We start from the raw sequence: 19,853 nt of genomic DNA, 5'->3' as shown, positions 1-19,853 counted from the left end.
AGGACACTGCAGATGTGGAGTGAGGTGGAAGCAGTGCTGTACTAATGCCTTTAAAATCACTTTCTACAAAGTAGGTTGTTAATTTAGACTTGTTTTCTTCTTTCTTTCTTCTTTCTTCTTGATATTTTTCAACAGAAGACTGGGACAGAAGATGCATGAGATGTAATAATTACCCATCAAGACTTGACTTTTAGAAAAAAATAAAAAGGAGAAACAGCAATCTGAAAACAGAAATAGAAGTTGTGAGGAAAGGAAGGAAAATAGGAAATGTAATTCATTTATTCAATGCTGGTATTAAGGGAAAGCCAAGGTTAAAAAGAGTGAAAAAAAAGTATGTCTTTGCAAAGCTCTAATAGATATGCCAGATCCTCTCTTTTGCTTTCAGCAATTGTGGTGCATATTGTTGGCAGTGGTTCAAAGAAATGAAGTGCTCGTTCCCTGGGAATTGTCTTTCACACAAAAAAAGTAATTAGGGGAATAAAAGAATATGATGTATTAGAAAATGGGAGCCATAACAAACTACCAAGTAAGCTGCCATGGCTAATTCTTCTTAACATTCTTTTAACCGCTCTCAAACTTGTAACCACATCCCAAACATCTCACATTTTCTATCTTGTCGAAAAATTCCGTATGGCCCATCTGAGGAGGGCAGGGATGTCAAACATCTAAGTGCGTATTGTGTGTCCTAGTGACAAATATGTTCCCTTGGTGTAGGAAAAGGGCCAGAAGGTACAAAGGGAGAGAGAGTAATCTATTTATAACTTTTACAATGCCTTGTAAGAGGAGATCTTGGGAACTCTTCTCCTGGGGTGGCTGATTGTGCTCTCTCTGATGTGGACTCTGCTAAGTATGGGTAGGAATCCTATTACTGACCACTACAAAGGACTGTGTGGTTTAGTTCAGAATATAAAATTCATATTATGAATGCTGTATGGGGGCGGAGGGGAGGAGGGAAGTAATATTAGCCTTCTGAAGAAGAGGAGACTGTCATGAATAATGCAGCAGTGGCTCTCCGGGAGTCACACAAATAGATCGGATTTAAGATTCCTTTCCCAGTGATAAGGTCATCCATAGGGATGCTTTACATTTCTGTAGCACTTCCCAGGTACAGGTCTCAAAGAATGACCAGGCCTGGAAAGGACTGTGATTTCACAGAGCCTGAGAGTCTGGCAAGTGTTAACAGAGAAGATGTGGGGAAAGGAAAGGGCAGTTGAACAAAAAAGCAGAGCTGCCCACTGAGTTGGCACAGGCACAGCTGGCCCAGCCCAGCTCTGCCCCTGATTTGTGCTGTCAGAGGGTTGTTTGCCCAGGCCTTGTCTCAGTGTGAACCCAAGAGTCCATGAGGATGGAAGTCTATGGCAGTGACTGTCCCAAAATAAGGGTTTTGAAAAACTCCAGAGAAGTCTGATATGTAAAATCAGCCCCTGGCTCCTGGGGGCTCAGTGTTGTCACCAGTGATTTTGCATGGCACTGTACGGAGCAAAGCTGGATGCTGATGGCAACATCCCAGACGTTTTCACCCAAAGCACCCCTTCCCACAGCCTTCTCTGTTCCTGCACAGCCAAGGGCCTCCCAGGAGAGCCAAGATGTGCCAGCTGGGGCAGGAGGACACCTCGACCCAGGACAGTGGCTGGCGAGGGCAGGCAGTGCTCTTGAGCCAGCCCTCCCGAGGGATGATGAGCTTGGGTGAAGCTGCCCATTGACCATGGAGCCAGCTGTGGGCACAGCTGCCAGTGCTGCCCCCCTGTCCATTCAGGCTGGGTAAAGCAGAAATATCCTGTGCTCTGCTTCACTGCTGTGTGACTTCCTCTGCTGCCAACACCTTGCTAGTCAATGCTGGACACGGAAGCTACGACTCCCTGGGAGAAACACGTAACCCCATGGCTCAGTCCCATCAGCTGAGTGCCAGGACTGTGGCAGTTGCTGACACCATAGTTCTGTGTGCTTTGGGTAGAGAACCAATTTTTTTGTTGCTTTTCTTATAAACTTGAATCAACAGCAGCAATAATGAAGTGCAAGCACATCTTTAGGTCAAAAAATATCCTTGACACAGTCTGTGCTAACGCCATCTGCAACAATTCATAACTTAATGTGAACAAATAGAAAGACATCATCTTCAGACGACTCACTTTCTCTTGTGGAGCTGAGTCTATAAGAAGCAAGACCATCTTACTAAGAAAAAGCATTTAACCCAGGAGAGAATTGAAAGTAAACACCAGTAATACAACATGCTTTAGATAAAACAGTATTTTCCTGCCCCTTGATCTCGCTCAGTCTTAAGCCAATTTTGGCAGGTACTGCTGTATTAAGTGGTCAGTCCCCCATAGTGGTCACACACTGTTTTACTGGAGGTCTGACAGCAGCTATAGGAGAGATAAAATTAACCCTTGGGCTCCAATGGCTTCAATGGATCTTATTGCCCACAGCTGGGAACACATCAAGAATTTCTAGCTCTCACCCTCATGGGGTTAATGGCAATCTGTTGCTGATTTCCCTGGACAATCAGAGTAGCAAACACTGGACTGTTTAATGAGCCCCAGAGGACAATGCTGGCACACAAGGCTGTGAAGATCTGGACAAACCAAGGAAAAGTAAAATGAAAACAAACATGGAGGTTTATTTTCCTAGCTCACCAGTTGCAAACAAAATTTCATTTAATAAACCATGAAATGTTTCACAGAGTTTCTGTATATTATTTTAAGAGCAGCTGGGCAATGTAAAAGTTACTTTCCCTCCTCTTTGTTATGCTGTCCCATATCCAGTTCTCATCCAAACAAAGTCATATTTATTTATGTGTTAATGTATTTATCATCTTACTCCTTACCATGATTTTCTAAAATGAGTTCAGTTGTGACTTAAGGAGTCATCGTGTGTAGGGTCTCCAACACAGAGCAAAATCAGGGAATCACTGAGGTTGGAAGGGACATCTGGAGGACTCTGGTCCAGCCCCGTTCTTACCCTACTTCTGCCAGAACCAAGATGGAAATTACATTAGGCTGTTCATAATAGAATATGAAGGAAAAACTTTTTTTGGCCATTGACCAGGGCAGGTTTTCTGGTGAACTAGAGCGAGGAAAGTTAGCTGAGCTTCAGTTTGCTTTTTTTCCTGTATCTGAAACAAACTGGAATTTACATGAATGTTTTTCAATTATCCTAAGGGAGAAAAATCAGCATGTATTTCCTATATCAGGAAATTATCCCTACTTGAGGAACACATAAAAAAGTGCTGAATTTGAGCATGTACTTGAGTCCCCACTGTGGTAAACGAGCACATGCTTTGAGTTAATCTCTTACTGAAGCACTTTCCTGATTCAGGATGACATAGTGCTTGTGAACAATTTTTCTTGTACACATCCTTGATGCATACATAATGCTTGGTACCTGCTTTTTTACTGATGCCCCTGTTTTGTTTTTGTTCCTTGATTGGATGAATGTAAACTGGTGGAAAGGGCAATAAATCACGAGAGATTTCAAGATGGCAGAGAAAACTCTGTCACTGTAAATCTATGAACTAACGTGAGATTTCTGCAAGACTTTTCTGCCTTTCAGTGAACCAAAAATTCTGTCACATCAGTTCAGGGGTTTAACTTGTTCACGTGCTCATTGAAGTCGTAGCAGTTGGTTAAAGCCAGTTTGTAGCAAGCTGCTGTCCAGAGTGGGTGAATGTCAGCTTTGTCTCACAAGTTTTATAAGGTTGCATTAATATACTTGAACAATTAGTTGCATTCCAACATGATGAGGTTCTTATTTCCCTCAAAACTTCCCTTACTGCCGAATATGCAAGCACATCCACTTAAAACAACACAATTACTATTGTAATTACTGTTGGATTTTAAATCCCCTATTATTTCTAGACTCATTCAGCCAGCATCTCCATAACTTCCCTGCAGGAGAGGATCAATGGGTGCATTTGTATCAGCTCTGTGTGCTTGAGAATATGATACCAATCTAATTGCGTGGTGTTACTGAAACCCATTTCCACACATCTGGGCATACGAGATAGAACATGAGATAGTCCTGTCCTCCCCTTTTAAACACACACTGATCCCACTGGACTGAGAAATGAAGCAGAAGGGAATTGGTGCTACGTGGCAAACTCAGATAAGCATCGGGAGGCAATAACACCTGTGATTTCATGGGCAATGGCAAATGAATGACCAATTAGCAAGAGGGACAGTGTAATGTGGCACTGTAATTATGCTCATTAATGGCACTGCAGGATTGTATCTGCACTCTGATAGTGGCTTCTATCTTTTGGAAGGGAGCAGAGCACAGCTGAAATGCAGCAATTGAAGACGATTTTAGTAGGGATAGAGATAAAAGAAAACTCAGGTGTGGTTTTCAACTTGTAGCCGGTAAATGATGGAGGTTCATGGGCTAAAGACTGGTGAAAGGCAACTGTGGTCAGCACATGTGAGCTGATGCTGGTCTGCAGCTCAGAAAAGGGTAGAAGAGTCCTGACTGTTCCATGGACATGACCAGGAGCAGCAGAAAAGGATTTTGCTCCTGTTGGCCAAGTGGATGTGACGATGGCAGAGCTGGTGCAGGGAGGGTCAGCCCCAGCTCTGGCAGCAGAAATAGGTTCCCTTCTGACTGCACAGTGAACGGGCACTTTTGTGACCTCCCCTGAAACACCTGGGCAGGCTCAAGGGGCAAGTGAGACAAGAGGGATGGGTGGCTTAATCGCCTTTCTACGCCTGCAGGAGCAGACCCAGAGTATGCTTGTCCCTGATCTTTTTGTATGGCACCACAGTGGCTGTTTCATTGGAAAATTGTGGTTTTGGTCAACAAGAGGCCTCATCTACCTGATGGACAGGGGTCAAGTGATGAGCTGGTAACTCCAGAGATTCTCAGACTATGGGAAGGAGCACCATCAACCTTCACAGTTCTCACTCAGCCCAAACAGCAGCAAGAAAACTTTTCTGGCTCTCCATGTTCACCTTTAATTTAATTTTTAAACATTTAGTAAACACAATTGTAGGGCTTCTCATTAACTTTGGAATCTTATAGTCATAATTTTTGATACACAACATTACTTACCAATTAGCTTCTCCTGTTCGTTTAAATTTCTTCGCTCATATTTTAATGGGAGCTAATGATGCCTCTGTTGACTTATTTAATGTTATGTAAATGTGGCTACAAACTGTGAAGGGTTTAAAGAGCAGCTCTTTTTTTGCTTACTCATCAGTTTTTGGAGAATGTTTGGCATTCTCGCAATCTGCACACATCACCCTGATGAATACAAGTAACTAAGAAGGTAAATAATAATAATTTTGTAAGATAAGCAGTGGAAAGTATTCAGTGCAAAATTGGATTTCTTCCCTTTGCTGATGACTACTTCTTTTTCCTTTCCTTTCCTTTCCTTTCCTTTCCTTTCCTTTCCTTTCCTTTCCTTTCCTTTCCTTTCCTTTCCTTTCCTTTCCTTTCCTTTCCTTTCCTTTCCTTTCCTTTCCTTTCCTTTCCTTTCCTTTCCTTTCCTTTCCTTTCCTTTCCTTTCCTTTCCTTTCCTTTCCTTTCCTTTCCTTTCCTTTCCTTTCCTTTCCTTTCCTTTCCTTTCCTTTCCTTTCCTTTCCTTTCCTTTCCTTTCCTTCTTTTTTTTCATGGAGCCTAAGGGGACTTTGTGGCAGCTAATCTAATTTATCATGCTATTAAGAAGCAGTTAAACATAGGTGCTTGTTTAGATTCTGCCATGCTCAGGATGCCAGATCATGAGCACACCTTGTTTAGTTTTGTTTCACAGAACAGAGCCGCTCCCGTGTGGTTGCAGAGGGCCTTTTAATTCAATGTACCATTCCCTCTAAACTGAGACACCAACTCCTATGTATGAGTGGATATGGAGAACACACACAAACAATATGAGACATACACACTTGTCAGTAAATTTAGTTGACTCTACAAAAAAATATATCTTTATTAAAGAAAGCATTGACTTGTGCACATGTCTCTGATGTTCAGCCCTCTGGAGAAAACAATGAAGCTTATTTAATGTCCCCTGTCTTCTGTACAGCCCAGGACTGCTTCCCTTTGTCTCCTCTCCACCGTGGCTGCCAAAGGTCAGCCAAAGGGGATGCTCAGAAGCCCAGGGAGAAAGGCCAGTGCAGGCTGGATTTGGTTACAGTCACTCTGTGGCACAGAAAAGCTGCTCCGATTGCTAACGAGTGGAAGGTGGGGAGCAGGGAGCCTGTGAAACTCTTCAGCATGGAGTTTGTAACCAATTGAGCCCTGGTTTCTCAAATCTGATGGTAATGCTTTGAAAATGCACTTCAAACATATCATAGAAAATTTAAATATTTAAATATTCATTTATTCTAATTTTCCTTTTGATAGGTACCAACCACTAGGCATACATTTCAGCAACTATGAAGGTCTACAGCAAACTGTCTATCAACGTGGATTTTAGCACAATTCACTGTAAATTAGGGAATGATTTTCATCTTCTTACCAATGTTTCAGGAACTCCTTCAGTTCGATATTTAACAATTGGGGGCTGAGAAGGAACACTTCAAATAACGAATGAACAAGTTTTACCTCCTATTCCTATCTGTTCTAAAACTTTGTGGGCATGTAGAGTTCTTTCTCTAGAACAGATACTATTTTTACCAATGTGGATTTACACAGACAACAGGTACAAAAGTATGTTCATCACAAAATCTTAAAAATTCTTCAGGGATTTAACTTGAAAAAATAAAAGCCAACAGATATGACATTCAAATGATCTGCACATTTTACATGATGTGTAAGATACCAAAATGCAATATTTTGTTGTTGAGGTGCATCCCACACTATGTTGTCAAGACTTCAATGTAGTCATCTAATAATGAAAGTAATATTAGTATATTAAGTTTGGTGTGTCATAACTGCTAGAGAAACAAGTTTAGTGCAGGAGATGTCAGTGATACTATAATAATGCTCTCTTTGATTACCAATAAATTGTTTCCTGGATTTTTGCTTTGAATTGCTTTTTTCAACAATTGTCAACTCTTTTATATGCATTTTCAAACTTCTGTACAGCTTTTGGTTAATGATGTTGTTCTGCTGAGCGTTGAAAACATACTTCACTTTTGACTTAGTATGACAAGCTACAAACATATCTGCATATTTTAGTCGCAGAAATGTGGAAATGTGTATGTATTCTTCTCCTTGATTAATTGTTTGGTGTTAGAGGAGTTCAAAAGCTCGTGTCAAAGGCACAGTGGTGCTATTGGTGTCACAGGTGTGAGGTTCACTCGAGCAGCATCCATTTGGAGAGCACACAGTGCCCACCCCCATGGGTGATGCCAAATCCTTTCCATCATATCCCAGTGACAGCCATGCCAACGTGCTGCAAATTCCTAAATCCTCTCTGGCACAACAAAACTTTCTTAGAGGTGTTGTTCAGTTTAGGCTCCCCATGAATGCAATATGTTGGCATGAAGTTCAGTTCTGTAATGGTTGGGAACTATTATCTTGTATTGACCATTGTCTTTTATTTGTGTAACACAGACACTGTGCCAATTGCTGTATGTCTCATGTCTGTTGCATAAATCCACTTTCATTTCTTACAAGCTCGTTGCTTTCTAGGGTCCTTTGCTGCTGAAAGGTGGCTTTTTGTGACTGCATCAGTGGGAGGTTCTTCAAGGAGTGCAAAAATATCTGAGCAGAGTAATGCAGACTGTGAAACATGAGTACCTTCTAAAAGGGCTGGCACTACAGTGAACCATCCACAATTGACATTTCAAATATATTCCTCTCCCCCCTATTTTGTTCCATAATCCAGAAGTTGTTGAGTGCGTGAAAAGTTTCTTTACTAAAACACTTTTCTCTCATAATAAGCAGGTAACAAATTCTGTTACTGAAGTTACTACTATTTCTTGTTCTGAAATCTTGATAAAGGTGAAAGAAGGATGTTTAGATATTAGCTCTTGAGGGATATTTAGAAATCTCTATGTTTACTAGCAGATATTAGAATTACTGTTCCTCGCTCTCAGATTAAATTCATCCCATTTGTCTCAGCTGCTCAGAATTCCCTTTCAAAAGATGTAGTTTTGGGGGAAATAAAAGGAGTCCAGTGGATAGTGAGGGGAAGTCAAGTTTATTTAGCCCAGTTAAATGGAAAATTATTGGGGCTGTGACTGAACATGCAGATTTCACAATGTCCCAGAAGTTCACCTAAATTCAGATCAGTCTCTGGGCCTTTGCTTCTTCTTCAAGCTTGATCTAAAGAGTCTTAGTCTCAGGAGATTTCAAAGTAGAGCAGAAAAACCTTGCAAAACCAAGGTTCTTTTTCCAAACTACTTCTAGCTGCTTCTTCTGGGGTTAAAAGTTATGGAAATAATAAATTCACCTGGAAGCTTGGTTGGGAGCTGAGTAGAGCTGAATCCCACTTCCCTTCAAAGAGATGGTGAGAGGATGTGCAGACAAGGAGGCTGATGACCAAGAAGGTGCAGCACAGATCATAACAAATGCAGACATTGCAGCCTGTTTAGGTTCCTCACTGAGACTTTTGTGTTGAGATACCTCATGATTGAGATACCTCATGTGTAGGTGCTCTGGCAGCCAGGGAGAGAGGGAGAAGGTTGTATTTTCTTGCAGGCAGGTAGAGGTGAGGGTCTTTTGTAATCACACACTCAAAGGACAAAGAGAGATAAAAAGGAACAAAAAAAATTCACAACTTCTGCTGTCATTATGAAGCCCCTTACCATAGCCTCCTCCTTTACTTTTTCCTTCTTTTGTTTATTCTACTTCACCACAAAATTCGCTCATGTAACAATTTACATGAATTACCTTCTTGCCAGCATTAGGCTCTTGTGCCTTCCCAGAGCTAGAAACACATTTTAAAGGAGAGTTGTGTTCAGAAGGTACTAAAAAGCCACAATTTGGGTTTGCTTCTAAACCAGCAAATTGCAGCTGAGATCTGCAGCAGAGCAGCACAATGCAGCCCCAGCCCTGCTTACCCTGCTCCATCTGCAGCTGCTGGCAAGTGAAACCAGAGGCCATTAAGAAAGCTAATGCTTAGCCATTTTTGTTGATGGATTCAGCACTAGAACAATATTTTGCAGGGAAGCAGGACAAAAATGCTGTTAGTTCTCATTAGAGATGGAAGAACTTTGTGAAGCTAGAGGTTTTTGCAAATCAATCATATTGCTTTTTAGGTACGCAAACTGAGTCTGACTTCACAAACCATTTTTTTTCCCTGTCATTGAATTCTCAGGGGGTTTCCCCCTCCCCACACCACTGATGATTAATAAAAAGGGAAAAAAATATCCAAATGTTTTTCTATCTCAGAGGAAACCTATTCCTTGTGCTAGCAATAGTAATGCCACCCTTTAAAAGACTAGACCTTGCAGAAAATAGGATAGGCTCTCTCACTGTTCTTTTTTAAGTTCTGTTTTTCTCAATTATTCTTTTAATTCTCTTTCTTTTGCTTTGTGATCACTCTCTGTTCCCAGTTTTATGCTAGTCCAGGTCCTCTCCTTTGCACCTCTGCTTTCCTCACTCATAAATAAATTTCCCTTTGATGTTTCCGTTTGAGTCCAATTTTCAGTTCCATTTTTTCATACAAAATGAGTTTGTGTGTTTACTAAATCTTATGGATCGTTAAGTGCCATTGTAATAAGGCTTCTGTCGAAAACGTTTGTATTTTCTAGGAGCCCATCATGCTGTTATTGTAGCTGAGTACCCAAGCCTCCAGCAAGAGGAAACTCAAGATGCAGAAGGAAGGGGTAAATGCCAGACAGATTTACTGGGGGCTAACGGGCCTTTGGAGCCCATAACATTCTTCATCTTTGCAGTGCTGGCAGCCCCACTCTCCCAGCAGCTCCTCTCTGGCTGCTCGGCCCCATCAGCTCAGTGCAGCTGACTGGCCCATGACCAATACATCTGGCACAGGAGTTGCTGGAGCAGAGAAAGTGCAGCAAATGCCTCTTTTTCTCCTCTCACCGAATCTTCCCCTCCAACTTGGCTGAGCATTTCTCCCCAGAGGGAAACATGCCTGCCCCTGGCACACCACAGCCTGGCTTCATGCCACGCTCTCGGCATGAGCTTTGCATACCTGACCCGAAAGGTGAGCGTGTGGGCAGGCTGGAGGCGTGGAGAGGGGAGGACATGTCCTTTCAGGAAGTGGTGGGATTGTGGCAATACAGAACAGCCCCTTGCCTGCTTCAATCAGGGAATAATTCTCCCCATCTTATTGCATAAATCTCATGTATTCTGCAAAAACCCTTCTGCATGGCTGCTCCTGGCATACTGATGCAATACACACCCTGTGCTGTGATGGCACTGAGTCCTTAGATGGGGGGGTTAGAACATGCTCCAGCTTTGCAAAACATGCCTTTAAATATTTATTCTAAGTGTATCTGTACCATTGTGTGACTAACCCTTCTCCATTATTCACAGCAATAGATCCGCTTATCATAATGACGTGCTGTCTTTTGAGCACTAAATACAACCCTCAAGTTGCTGTTTGAGGTTTTTTCCCCTCATTCTTTTAAAAAATACTGAGCTATAACAGTCTGTTTTTTACTGAATGAGTTGCTGCTCGTAAGTGAGCAATCAGCATTATCTAAATAAAGGAAATATTCTTTGGGGCTCAACGAAACACTTGTTAGGTTGAAACTAATCTGTAAGGAATGAATGGTGTTTGTTGGTCTTTGAGAACACAGAAGAGATTCAAGCTCGCGTTAGTATTTCCAATAGTGCCAACAGAAATGTGCAAGTGTCTAAGATACAGAGCTTGTTATTGTTATCAGATGAGGGCTGGAGAGAAATGTGGAGTTATGTAGTTCAGAATTACTACTTAACACAGAAATAGGCTGCAGCACACGCTCAGAGTCTGGTTTAAATGTACAGTGGGTGCTCTTTAGTGGCAGAAGGAACAGCCCGGAAAGGCAGGGGATCCCAGGATGCCGTCAACTCAAATTGCCCCACCAAAGTTCGTGGAAGCCACCTGGACTCAGCACATTGAAAAATGAGTGCAGAATGGGATTTTCTGAGTGGCTGTTGTGTTTCATGTTGTGTTTTACACTCTTGTGGGCAGGAGCCGCTCTCTGGAGGACCATGAAAACAGAATGTTCTTTGATAGCTCACCTGACTGGCACTGCCACAGCCCCAAAAATTTGGAGAAAACTCCATCACTTTCAAACCTCTTAATTATTCAGAGATCACCATGCAGCTTTATCATAAAACTTTTGATTGAAAACTCACAACATTTTTCACACTGCTCCACAGCCCATCTTTGGCTCTTCAAACGTATCTTGGGCCACCACTCACCCACAAAATGCAATGAACCTGCTGGCTTCACTCACCTCCCTTCCACCAGCCTGGTGGTTTCTACATTGCTTCAAAATTTTATGTTCTATGTTTCTTTTTATGTCCAAAATACCTTCTTTAGAATAACGGGCAACTTTGTGGTTTTGGGCATTCAGAGACCAGATTCTTCTTCAAGTAGTAGTGAGAGGACACATGGTCCAGTACTATGAGTCAGGAGTTATTCTTGTGTGACAGGATCCTCCTGGGGGATCTTGGCAACTCATTTAGGCTGAAATAAAAGTGTTGGGGACCACTTGCCAGGTGAGGTGCCCATTGGAACTGCTCTTGCAAAGAGGAAGGGAGCTGTTTAAATCAGATATTTAAAGTTAGACTCCTGGAGATTAATCCCATCTTCAGTAACTAAGAGATGGAAGTTGGAGACCTAGACTGGCTTCTGACTATCAGCTGGGGTGAAAGGATCCATTTTCCCTCATGTGGCTCTGAGCTAAGATCTTTTCCATAACAAACTTTTAGGTACAAAAGCAATTTGCAACTTAGAGGGGAAAAGACCTGACATTTTAAAGGCAAACTATCAACTAAAATAAAGTGAAAGGATTATTATGTGCATAAGAAGGATGAGGAATAAATGAGATATTTGTGACATACACAGATCGTTCATGGAAAAATGATTGCTATGAGTAACATGAAAATTAGCGTCGTACTGCACTTCAGCAAGTTCATGCCTCTGCTTCTATCTTTAGAGCTTGCTTTTATAGTATGGCCATCTCAGTAGTGCCTGAGGTTTCTCTTACTCTCTCTTTTTGAGGATACTTCTTTTGGACTTGTGAAGTGGCACAATTCCTGACTCTGGAGTCTCAGAACTGCCCTGAAACCTTACAAAGGTTTCTGCCATTGTGAAAAGCCTGAAAATCCAGTTGGCAGAATTTCCTGAAGACCAAACTGCTGGTGGACCAAGCCTCCCTTCTTTGACCCCAGATCTATAACACTTAAAATTGAACAATGATGTCCTTCAGATGTGCCCTCAAATGAAGGCACCAATGGGCCTTCAAAGCTCTGCAGACTGTGCTCAACATTTAGCAAGGTCTTGTCTACCATCAAAGCCAAAGTGAAGCATGCCCCTGCACACTTTGTTGGGCCTTCAGAGGTGTCATTATATCCCCAGACCAACAGCTCTGCCTTTCCCAGATGTGCAAATTTCCACCATCAGTCTGTCCCTCAAAATAAACATAGTGTGTTTCTTAAACTGGAAAACCATACTGGAAAGAGGATGAAAAACCTCAGAGGAGAGAAGTGTGAAAAACTATGATTATTAGGAGATTCATGCCAAAAAAAGTAGAGCTGCATTGTCTCTGAACAGCATGTTTGTGCTAAGAACTTGTAGCACTGTTTAGTTTTGTTTTGCTATCTGCCATTGACTGTCACATTTCACAACTTAAGAAACATGTTATTTCTTTGTTTATTTTGTCAGTCTTAGTCTCTGGAGGGAAATTATATCACTGTTTCAGTGGAATAGATTTAATTTGTTTGTGTCTTGTTGTCTATAGCATCTATCTAACTACTTATCTCTGAAGTTACCTCTCAGTCAAAGGTTTTCTGTTTCGTTCACATTTTAACAGGAGAGAATTTGCACTTGATTGCTTTGAACACTTCCTAAGTTTGGTCAGCTATCTATGTATTTATTTTTCTGTTCTAGTGAGAGAAAATGGGAATTTAAAATGTATGGAGCCAGCAGAGGTTTAGCTGTGATTTGTTTCTAATGTAGAGGGAAATTGCCCAAGTAATCTTATCCCATTCATACAACTAATATGGCCATGAGGCTCTGATGTGTTGAACAGTAAACACCACACAACATACCCTTAAGAACTGTGGCTTAAAAGATTTCTTATTTTCCATCACACGGTTCCAGCTTTCGATGAATAAATATCAGGTCCTGCTTGCACTAACGTCCATGGGAGTTTTCATGGGTTTAAAGGAGAGTAATAGAAGTTCCTGGTTTATAAGCATATTTTATAAAAATGATAGTTATCATGCATTATGGAGTTAAATGGTAACACTGGGTAGCTATGTGAGGGGAAAAAAATTCTGATACAAGCCAGCTACAACAGCCAATTCAGATTGAGAATATATAAACCAACTATCAACATTTGGGCAAGGGAGACCATGCATTCTCCAACAAATGAGGGCTTGAAATATGGAATAAATTCTTACTGTATTCTCTAAAAACCAAAAACTGAGATACCTGTGAAGGGAAATGCTCTGACCTGTGTGATCCAGGAGACATTTTAGATGAATATGGCAATTCGTTTGGGTTTAATATCCATCAACTGGGTCAGCTCGCTCACACCTCCACCAACATGATCTTTGAGCAAATTTATATATACATGCATATAGAGAGACATGCACACATCAAAACCCCAGGACTAAGCATTGAGAAGATACAGGAAATTAGGAGGGTTTGAGTAGACGAGGAAGAAGAAGCATTACAAGTATCACGTTCCATACAAGACCACAAGAAGTCAAATCTTATTCCATTATCATCATTGGTGCAGTTTTCATCTGCCACACACTTAAATATTTCAATCTCTTTAATCAAAGTCAGTGTGAAGCACGTAGGTTAGGATTGAATCCAGTCTATCACAGAATTTTAGTTACTCCTAATCTCTTTTAATCAAAATATCTTGTGACATTTGGCTACATATTTCACACCTGACACCAAGCAAATTATTAAGTGGTAATTTAACACACGGTCTTGCAGGTCTTTTAATGGATCAGAACTCATACCTTGCCTCATCCTTTGGTGTGAGAAATAAGCAGTTGGTTAACCTGGGATCCTTGAGAAGGGATGGGTTTAGGCACTATTCCCACCATATTTTATATTGATATTCTGTAAAATTCTTCCCTGAATGAACAAGTATGAAATGTTGCTCCTTCATCTGAAGAAATCTACACATCATTTGACTACAATCCTATTTCTTCTGTGCCATCTACCTCCTTTGCCACATCCCCACCATTCCTTTGAATCTTCTCCAGGTCCAGTGGCTGTTGAATTTACATTCTTCTCTGGGCTGTTAATGAGTATATTGATTAATACTGGCTCTGGTATCAATCCCTGTGGGAGACCAATTGATACTTCTCTCTCTTTTGACATAAAGCCATTGATGATAAGTCATTGGCTCCTAGCTGTTGGATAGATTTTTGTCTACCTTATTGTGTTATTATGCAGGCTATGCAACTCCAGCTTTCCTATTGAGTTTGTGGGTAGAAAAAAACTAACAATTTACTAAAAATCCAACTATGTTATGTCTGCCTTAATTAATTAATTTCTCAGTATAATTGGGCCTGAGTTTCCTTTCACAAAGCTGTGCCAGCTGCTACGTGGTTCAACATAATCTTGGCCATTTTTGTCAGGTTTTGTTTCTATAGAATCATGAGATAATTTAAGATGGAAGGTCATCTGGTCCAAGCCCTGGCTCAAAACAAGTTCTGTTAGATCAGATTGTTCAGGGCTGTGTCCAGTCAAGTCTTGAGCACCTCCAGTGGTGTGGGTACACAAGCTCTTTGGGCAGCCTGCCCATTTTCATGGTAAAACCCCCCAGCCCTACTTGTATTTGATATTTGTTCTATTGTTCCAATTTGTGTCCATTGCCCCCTGTCTTATTGCCTCCAAGAAGCATTTCATGGCACTACCACGTACCAGTCCAGCTCCCAAACTGGTGGACTACAGACACATCAGTGCCTGTTTCCCTTTGTCAAAGGCAGTGGGACACACCAGGTTTGTCAGTGCTAGGGACAAAGTTCCTATTTCAAGTTTTTGTGGACCCACACACATTGGGGCGGTGGAATGGACCCACCAGATCAAAGGACTACCCAGAACATCCCTGCTGTGCACTGCGAGTGCCAACTTCCTCCTGCACCTCTCACCTTATCAAGCGCACTCAGCACAGCTTACGTAAATATTTGCTCACTTTGGAGCAAATACTCCTTATCCAACTATCTTCCTAAGCGATGAGGATGTGGGAAAAGAGCCTCTTCTTAATGCCTCTGACATGATAAACATTCAGCTCCAGTAACCGAGGCCTGGTTCAGTCAGAGCCCTTACAGGGGAGGAGTGCTTAAGCAAATTATATCTCAATGGAATCAATAGGACTTTGGCACTTGCTGAATGTTTAAGCACGTGCTGAAGTGTTTACTATTCAGCCCCTCATTTAGCTCCCATTTAATTAAACAGAATCAGATTCTCACAGAAGTAAATCACTGGAGTTTCTCCCAAAGGAGTTTTTCCAGTTTGCAATAATTGAAGAGTTGATGCAATGTCCCAACTCTACATCTTCTTTTTTAAACATTCAGGTATCTGTCTGTCTGTCTATCTACCTAACCTGTGTTATTTTACCTCCTAAATGATAAACTCTTCAAAGGAGAGATGCTGTCAGAAGCAGCCAAGAGGGACACAGGTTTCATCAGCTACAAACGAAGTTCTGAGCCTTTGGTAAATGAAATGGAACTTTTCTGATATTATTGTTGTTCAAGTCTAAGCTGATATAAGCATCTCTGCTTCTCCTAATACAGGCAAGGATTTCTTTGGAAGTTTAGTGCTTCCACTCCAGATAAAAGCAAGTCATTTGCTGCTTTCATCATGTCACTACTAATTTCCAAACAGTCAAACCTGCTGCTAATTTATTTACTGAACACTGAAGCCCTGTTAGCAGGGGCTGCTACTGAAACTGCTTTCTGGCCTTCGGCTTTTGTTTGTTGACAGCCTGATTTCCCAGTAGGCCATTTCCACCTGTGTTTCTGTTGTTTTTAGTGCATGTCTTTCTTTCTTCTTCCCAGTGAGTGTCTCCCAAATGGCTCCTGAAGGCTTTTCTCATCTTGCCTCGCTCTCTCATCCCCTTCTCCCTCCCAGCTGCAAGGACTCTCAGCTCTGCTTTCAGTCATTCTGCAGTTAGTGGTTGTCTACACTGCTGAGCTCCCATGGGGCACTAATTTTTGTTTCAAGGACAAGATTCAAAAGAGTTTGCTACACACAGGTTGCAGGGTGCACCTTCAGATGTGCCTTCAAATAGACTTTGGAGATTTGAATATATGAGCTTCTGAAAATCAGTTTTTAAATTGCAAGGGAGGCCTATTAAGTGCTGTAAAAAATTTTTTTTTGCTTTTCTATTTTAAAAGCTGCATTAAAAAAAGTGACTTTTTTTCCCTTCCTTTCTCCCATGACATTGGGTGGAAATAGAAATTAGGAGACTGCCATTTCCCTTTAACTTCATGCATATCAAAGGCAGAGAGATGACAGAATAAAATGATTCAGAGAGTGGCCGGCATACTAGGTGTCTGGAGGAGCCAGTGAAGAAAGATATTGAGATGTTTCCGCGGTTTCTTTGCAACAAGTCAGTGTGCCAGGAGCTTTAAGGGTGCAAGAAAGGTTCTAAGATGATTTCCATGAACAGAAAAATTCAGAGGCCGCACAGCTCTAAGGATTTATATTTTAAGATATTATTTTAATTTTGCATTTCTTGATACTCCCTTCATAGCTTCTGGTTTGCACTTACTTTATCTTAACCCCAGTAACATGTAAATCTTGTCGAGGTCCATTTTGAGAGGACTTAAAACTACTGGTACACTGGGCTTCAAAAAGTCTCCTTTGCTTGCATGTTAAATTCAAGTGGGATTTTATGCCTCAGTTTTGAAGACTTTGTTTCTAATAAAGTTCATAAAACTCAATACAACTGCTTATCTTTTGGCTCAAGCTTGGAACTGCAGGTTGGGGAAGTCTTCTGGTTAGAACTGCTGGGCCCTTGATTTCTCAACCTGGATATTCATGTCTAGTCAGTACTTCAGATTTTTTTTTTTCCTACTTTGCCTCAGTTTCTCTTTGGTAAAACAGAGGTGGTAAGACTGTCCTGCCCCAAAAAGGCACCGTGAAATGGTTCATAAACAAATATTGATGGGAGAACTTTCAAAACAGCGCTGGAGCAAAGTTCAGGGAGCGCAGCTCTGACACCCAGTGCTGTGCCTGGAGGCCATCCCTGCACACACACCCAGAGGCTCAGCACTGGAGCTATAATCTACTGACCTTGAGTGAGTCTCTTAGCTGCTGTGTCTCTCCATTTCCCAATAATATCACAATAAGACTAATATTTACTTTCTTCACAGTCACATAGTAGTCAGAATGAATTAATGTTTATAAAGGACTTGGGAGTCCTTGGATGAATGGTCTCGTAGAAGTGCTAAGCAGAGCATGCATTGTCATTTCCTTGTAGATAAATACATATCATTTACATGGCTGGACAGAGCTGCTCACACAAGCATATGCAATGTCTCAGTGCACTCAGGGTAGCACAGGATACAAGAACAAACCCAACAGTCCTTGACAATTCACATCATTTTGCTTTGAAACGAGTATATTTTCTGTGAGAACAGAGCTTATCATGTAATCTCCAATGAAAGTTATGTTCTGCCTTTTTACAGTTGCCATGATGCAAATGTCATTTGTACTCTCCTTCTTTATGAAAGTTAACAGTTATTTAAGAGATCAAAGTTAATTATCACTAAGGAGATCATTTTTACCTATCAACCCACTTTTGTAACCCCACTATCACAAGTAGAAGCTTTATGCTAATCAGTTTTCTAATTTCCATAAATTACTGATAGAATTACTTTTTTTTCAGCATGAAAGTAGATCTGTTGGTGAAAGCTCTTGAGAGGTAAAGAGACAGAGAGAAAATGAGGTAAGGCGCATTTTCAAGAGTTTACCAGCTGACTGTGGTACCAAGAAAATAAAATTCAAATCATTAGTTTCATCATACCACAAAACTTGTAGATGCTGCAGCTTCCCTGCACTGCAGAAATCTGATGCACACACATTGTTTCAATTTAACATGGTGATAGAATGGAATTGAACGTGAGGATCACCGTGTGACCCTATTACATGTGAAGTGTCTCTATTAGAGCTGCAGAGACAGCATGCCAGAGGAGCTGAAATGTGTTGATAGAAACAAACAGATATACCTTTTTAAAAGCAGCAGTCAGAAGCTCTGCAGTGTGATCCAAGCGTGTTCTGCTGGAGAGGGCAAAATAGTCTATCCTAGGGGAAGATGATATTAAGAAAGAAACCCTTTCCACTCCATCACAGCACTTTCTGTGCAGTGAGATTGCCAAATGGAAGCTGCTGCTGCTGTGGAAGTTGTTACTGCTATGACTGACAGCTGCTGCAAAATAACCTCAGCTACAGCATAGAAGGAACAATAAGAACTCAAAATGAAGCAGATGTGGATATTTTGGGTATCCCCTTGGTCTAAAAGTTGAGTAAAATAATTGCTTAGTAATTAACAAGCTTGTTGCTGTGCTGCTGCAGCCTTTTAGACTGATGCTGATGAGTTCCAACATAAATTAATTGTCTCCAAGGCAGAGTCTACAACCTAGAGCTAAAGTTGTATCCATACCTCACCTGAACCTCTCCATACTTGTGGAGCTTCATTTGGAGTTGGTAACAGAGCAGTTCACCTTCCAGTGGGCATCAGCAGATTTCTGCTTGACCACTACTCCCTAGAATAGGGAGGGACCTGCGTTGTCATTTTGATCACGTTGAAGTCCCAGTGTCTCCTGTCTTTGCCTCTGTACCAGCGGCAGTTTCTGCAGCAGTATTTTTAACCCAGATGAAGAGTCCAGCTGCTGGTCTGCCAGGTGCCTGAAGCACTTTCCTTGTCCAGGAAGGAACTGGCAACAAGGCAAAGCCCAGAGAGACCAGTGGCACAACCAGTGCCACATCCCCTCTCTCTGCCACAGGCACCCCACATCCCCCAGGACACCATATGGGCAGCCCCACAACCCCCACAAGCTCCAGAGCTAAATGCAAGGGACACCTGAAAGCACCCCAGGAACAGGCAGCCGCAAAGGAGTGTGAAAGGACCTTAGCTTCCCCCTGGCTGTGAGGTTTTGTGTCACTGCTTAGAGAAAAGCGACACAAAACTCTATTCTCTCTTGGTTTTTTATTCCTCGACCTTCACCTCTCCGTCACACATGCACCTATTTCTCTTCAAACGCAGGAGCCACCCCATTGAAGTCAGCAGGACTCTTCTGGTGCTTCAAGCCAAGCATGCATATGCCTGGATCCAGTTGATATTTACAGAAGGCTCCTTTTGAATTGGCTTTTGATTATACCACCTGTGTCAGAGGGTTGTTCCTTATTGCATTTGTGGACAGCGGGATCAGCGTGACTTGTTTCCATGTGAGAAAGATGGCAAAAGATTGCAAATATAACCTTTAACATTACAGACCTTTTTTAACTGTCATATACTGCACTGAACGGTGTATTTGTGGTTGAAAGGGAACATAAACTATGATGCAGAACACTGAGGGATTGAGAAAATGTAACCTTTGAGCGGATGGTTTGGGGTTTATTATCCCATTTATTTATTCTGCTGGATATCTGTAGGATAATATGATCAATGAGTTGGAATCCTTCTTGTTTCTACCAACAACAAATCAAACCATTAATAGGCCAATAAAGCCCCAGGATTTGGAGAGAGGGGAGGAGGGGAAGTAATTGCATTGTTCTGATGCTAACGAGGCACATCTATCTTGAAATAACTGATTAAAGCTGGTGTTGA

At 41.6% G+C, this 19,853-nt stretch overlaps 1 long non-coding RNA gene across 1 annotated transcript in view; it reads left to right on the top strand.

Moving 5' to 3' along the window:
- LOC138118158 (uncharacterized) overlaps positions 1 to 19,853 on the top strand; it is an 88,869-nt gene extending 69,016 nt beyond the window's left edge. Inside the window, exons 3-4 of the long non-coding RNA XR_011155014.1 lie at positions 17,913 to 17,972; positions 19,290 to 19,853. This is a non-coding gene — a long non-coding RNA (uncharacterized lncRNA). The remainder of the gene's footprint in view (positions 1 to 17,912; positions 17,973 to 19,289) is intronic.

This window comes from Aphelocoma coerulescens, chromosome 13, assembly GCF_041296385.1.
Source record: "Aphelocoma coerulescens isolate FSJ_1873_10779 chromosome 13, UR_Acoe_1.0, whole genome shotgun sequence".
In the NCBI taxonomy this organism is placed as follows: domain Eukaryota; kingdom Metazoa; phylum Chordata; class Aves; order Passeriformes; family Corvidae; genus Aphelocoma; species Aphelocoma coerulescens.
This window is presented reverse-complemented; position numbering and strand designations above follow the sequence as displayed.